Here is a 6,060-nt window from a genome sequence, read left to right on the forward strand (position 1 = left end):
CTTGAAAAAGACTAAGGCTCCTGGGTACTCGCTGCGAATGTTCTTGTTTAATGACATCAGAAGAGAAGAACTGCGTGCCAAGAATACTTGCGTTATACTTTCAAATGAAAAGATATATCTTACAAAATGACATTGATGATCGATTCAGCATATTTGTAAAATTGCCCGAACACTTTTCTTTTATTCGACAATCAATAAATAATTGCAAAATTAACTTGACATAAAACCTTTCTTTTTAACCTACTTTCTGAATTAATAAATGATTTTACAACTATTTATTAATTCTTCAAGTAAAAAAAGTGTTCATGCCAAGAAAAACCTCTCTTTAATTTGCCGTTCGGAACCGGCGTTTAAACTGTAGGTCCTGTATGTATGTGTATAATCTGCGTGCACACTACATTCATACGTAAGAGAGAGAGGAGGCTCTGGCTCGATATGAGCTCTAGCGTCATCAAATAATAATAAAAGAAGTGTCGATATAATTTTCTTTAAAAAATCTTGATTTTTCTATTATTCGATTTTCTTTCTATTATTTTATTTTGTATCTTAATTCATCCATTATAGATATTAATTAAAAACAACTATCCGTTTCGAATCTCTCTATCCGAATTCGGCAATCCGGCAAGCTCACTCCTCGGACACCGCTCCAATTTCATACCGTACACATCGACGCTTGGCTCCGACCGTCGCACATTTATTTGCAAAGAAAGTTTAAATTATGATAATACATACATAAAGTACTGAAAATAACACAAGCATTTGCTGAATGCAAACACAAGAAGTAATTGTAACAACAAACCATTCGTAATTCCTCACAAATTCTCGGAGAATTCAAGGTACTAAGTCGCGAAATATTCGTTATAATGAACTGAGGAATATTTCAAGACGAACTGATTATGATTAATTCTTTGAGAATTTTTCAGATATTTTTTTTCTAATTCTGTGCGTATTCTTTCAAATGAATTCCCTATAAACTTCTATTCATCTCTGTACTATCTAGGCAGATATCGCCTTAGAAATCGGCTCGAAATGGGCATCTAATTCCAGAGAACTCTATATTATACTGGAGTTGCTATGCTTAGTGCCACGTACAGTAAAAAGTAAAAATTGATTGATTAGACATCATTTCTGTCTGTTTAGCGAATTTTAATTGGTCAATGGTTTTCTGTTTTTTCATTACATAATATCAGTTTTATTAACTTCAATCTGATCGAGTCTGAACTAGTCGATAGCTGTCAAGTGCTTTGTATGTGTGCAGCGTTTTTCATCTTGTCATTAATCTTCGTATAGTTATAATTATTTCATCATCAAACATTTTCCAACAATCCATTGCTCAACACTTCTGTGCATTGAACGCAGCGAAAATTTTCAGCTCGAAGAGTACAGCAAAAGGAAAAGACAGACTGTTTACATTTCTCCATCTCTCTCGTTTCGTTTTCTTCTAAAGAGAATATAGTTCACATTCTAATATAGTATAAAGTCCAACGTTTAATTTCAAGCGCTACCTGAGATTTTTTACGAAAGATGGAACATCCTGTGCACATGTGCGTATATGCACTAACCAGATAGACATATTTTGGTATAATATTTGTATTGTGATTGGCATAAGTACGTGAAAATGTGTTCTCATACAACAAGAATTTTATCAGTACACAGGGTGTCCCAAACCGTCTTTGGTTCTCGTGGTATGCAAGTTAAACGGGTGAACTGAGCAGAAAATCATGTACCATTTTGTAAAATTCGCAATAATGAGGAATTAATTATTTTGTCTGAGCTAATGAATGCATGGGAAAAGGTAGACCGGGCACTATATAAAGAAAAATAGCTTACTTCTCAAGACCTCCTAATAACATACGCACGCATGCACGCACGTACGCACGCGCGCACGCACGCACGCACGCACGCCATGTCCATATATGTCCACGCATGTTATAATATATTTGAATAATACATACTATAAGTTAATGTAAATCAAGAATATTTAGTGAGTGCAAATGTTCGTGCCCGATTCATCATTAAACTCATACAATAATTTGTCATGTAAAATTTGTAGATTAATCAATGATGTAATCGCCGTCGTCTTCTATAATTCTTTCTCAACGTTGTACGGTAACATACAGATGTTTCAATCATAAGACAACCTCGGCTTAGCTTTGAAGAAGGAAGAAAGATGGTTTTTAACGGTTTCTAAAAATGCGAATTTTTCTAATTCAATTCGTTTTACAATGGACGAAACAAGTAATAATTTGATGGTGCGATATCAAGAGATGGATGTGTTATAATATCCTATTTCAGTTTCTTTAGTTTGCGCAAGGTCTGTTTTGGAATATGTGTTTCGCGTTGTCGTGGTGAAAAACAATCCTTTACGATTGGCCAGAATTGGATGCTTTTCCTGGATTGCAATTTATTAATTGTCTAATTGTTGATAGTACTAACTTATCAGAATTAATCGTTTGGTCATCAAGGAGGAGCAGCACAAAATAAATTATTCCTTTCCATTAAACATCCCACTAAACAAAAAAGATCACCTTCTTAGGATGCAAATTGGCTTTTACCATGGATTCTGCACACTCATCTGCTAGTTTTCACATGCGTTTGCATTGAACGTTGTTGTACAGGATCCATTTTTCATCGTCAGTCATTAGTCGATCCAAAAACGACTCTATTCAGTCAGCGAAACAAAAAAACAGCTGTAAAAACTCGATTCAATTTGTTCGCTTCGATTAGCAAATGCGGCATCCACGTATCCAGCTTCAAAATTTTTTGAATACCAAAAACCAAACTTTTTCAAGTGCTAAAATGCGGTCAATCTGTCAATGTTAAGTCTCTCAGGAATCTTTTCTGTTGAAATTCGTGAATTATTTTCCACTAAATTACATATAATGTTATCATCAATGCCAAAAGGTCGACCAGAGCGTAGCTGGTCTTCAAAGTAAAAATCACCATATCTAAATTTCGCAAACTATTTCTTAACAATTCGAATTGCTGGTGCACTATTCTGATAGATATCTTGAATGTTTTTTTACGACAATTCCTATTACGCTTTTCCGAAACTCATAAAACATAATATGACATAAATTCAACTTTTCTTCGCTCATTTTCAAATATTTTTTTCACAACGTAAATTTAATCAAAACATACAAGTCTTTCGCTCAAATTACTGTTGAATATGTCACTTTTCCACAGATGTGCAATACGTATGCATAACAATCAATGGTGCTACCATACAACTCTCCTAATGATTATGACTTATTGGAATCGGACACGAACTTTTGCACTCACCTAATATTACCATATGATATTACGGACCTGAGAACATGAAATCTACATCATATCAACGTTAGATTTTAGTTGTTTGTATAAAAAAATGAAACCATAATATTTAGGTATGAAAATCTTTGATCCGTCCTGTGATCTCTAAGATATACTATTATAATATATTATTTAAATATATTATGATAGCCAGGAACATCCTATATATGCGTTATATATGTGTATACGTATATATATATATATAATACACGCGCACGCGTACATACGCACATATACGTATGTGTGTTGCATAAAGATAATTGATTCAATTTTGGCAGGTAGGTTGGCTAGGGCAAATTATGTCTTTATGATTTGCACGATTAATTACACAATATATCACCATATACACGCACCTTCTATTTTTTGATTAAAATTACCACTAAGCCTCTATATACCTAAATTTTGGACTTCGCTTTCTTGCACTTACAGTTACACTATGCTCTCGTTAACAGACAACCGATCTTGAGTAAGAAGGAAAGTTGATAGAAAGTGCTCAGTATGATTTTAAAAAACGATCATTGACAAAATTAAAGGTATTATTAAGTTGTAAACACAATTATAATTTCCTTTTATATAAAAATGTCAAAATTATATTTGCAATTTCGATAGTTTTATCATCTTTTTTTTTTATATTTGACAATTGTGAGATTACAACCACGATTTCCTCTGTTGAAAATTTCAAGGTGGATTTCAAGATTCCCATGAAATCCAGAAAAACTCATGTGAATCTATATAGGATAATAAAAACTCATAAAGAATCCACATGTATGTGGAAATCCATCCACAGGAGGCCACATAGATATGATATATTTGCGTTTTTTACGCAAATCCTCAAGGGCAACTATAGGGTTCCAGGATAATGGGAACCATAGAATATAGGATTCCTATATGGATTCCCACTTGATTTTTTTCAACAGGATTGTATCATGTATACGTTATTTTTATGTAAAATAAAAAGAAATTTAGATATATTTTCATATTCATCAATTCATCTTAATATACAAAAAATGATTTGGTCCCGTGAAAATAAGACCAGTTAAAATGTTTTATACAAAAAATATAATATTAATCTGTTTTTTTGACATTTTGACAAAAATATGAAGTTATCGCATAAAAGTGAAATTAATCAGCTATCTGTTAACATACTTAGCATTGGTTAACCTAATACTATATATTTTTTTTAATCCTCTTATATATATAATAAAACATTTTTGTGTGTCTTTCTCATTAAATCATTCTTAGCATTATGATTTTATTATATACGATAAATATACATATATAGAACATTCCAAGATACGTATTAGTAACAGTGTTTTATTAGACATATATTTGATACGCATTTGATACGTATGTTATTTTCGTAGAAATTTGCTTGAATTTTAATTAGTAAGTAAAAGAACAAATTAAAAATGATACAACGATAATATTACGAATATGATAGTCTAAAAAAAAAAACTTGATCTCAATTTAGTTAAAGATAGTTGATATTATTTGGTGTCGAGAAATAACACATTATTGGTAATATCATTAGCGTTGTTACTTTTTCCTACAATAACGCAAATAGAATGGCGTTATTCGTTGGTAACACTATTATTTTTTACGATTAACGAATATAATTCTTACTTTTATCATTATTTTGTACATGTAAAAGATATTTCTCTATTATGTTCACTATTCTTGTGAAAAAAATGATAGTTAACAGATATTACAGTGGAAATAAGGGAATAATTTATTATAAATGTTTCTAAAAAAATAATGAAGAAATAAAAGAATCACTAATCATTCATTATTTGACTAATGCAGTAATGAGTTAAATTTACATCGAGTAACGAATATCGGCACAATGAGTTACTTTTAAAATGTAACTTTCTCAAAACCCGGTACTGATACATATCTTGGGCTAAATCATCTTTTACATTTATCTATACAGGTTGTCTCAACGTCACTAATCATCCCCTTTCATTTCCTAAACTGAAATAGATCATGACAGATACAAAACTTCAAAGTAATAACTCAAAAAGTGTATTTTAGTCTTATTTTAGCCATGTTACAACGATGATTATTGCTGTGAAAGGGGGTCGAAAGAGAGGGGAAAAGAAAAAGAAAGAGAGAGAAAAAGAGAGAGAGAGAGAGAGAGAGAGAGAGAGAGAGAGAGAGAGAACGCGTAAATTTTTTGTCAATATATTAAGTTTGTCGCCAAAAAATATGGGTATCATATTGAGCACTGCAGTTAGATAGTAAAAGTCACTGTTATATTACTTTCTATTGCTAAAAAATTGCTATAGATTCAAAACTACATATAAAAAATAATAATTATTAATAATATTTGACAGATTACGCTAACGCATTAAGACGATAAACTGCGAAATTATGAGGCTTATGATTCAATTTTGTTAATCTTATCTTATGCGTATTTGACTAGTTTCGAAAAGAACACGAACTGAATTACATATTCACAATAAAGATTAAGTCATATCATTAAATTACAATTTTATTTATTATATCTCTCTCTCCATTAGTTGAGAAAATGGAAGCGGATAGCCGCTTATGCTGAAACACCTTATGTATATATGTGTATAATTACATTAGTAAGTAAATCTCTTAAGCCCGATGCAATAATTCTATACAAATACACCTATTTCTTTAGTAGATTGAAATTTTTGACAAAAAATTTGTTTAAAGGATACAGTCACACTTAATGTCATTGAGCTTATTTTTGTTATAATAATGATAATGAATTTCCCGTTC

This window comes from Dinoponera quadriceps, unplaced genomic scaffold, assembly GCF_001313825.1.
Source record: "Dinoponera quadriceps isolate SergipeBrazil2010 unplaced genomic scaffold, ASM131382v1 scaffold115, whole genome shotgun sequence".
In the NCBI taxonomy this organism is placed as follows: Eukaryota; Metazoa; Arthropoda; class Insecta; order Hymenoptera; family Formicidae; genus Dinoponera; species Dinoponera quadriceps.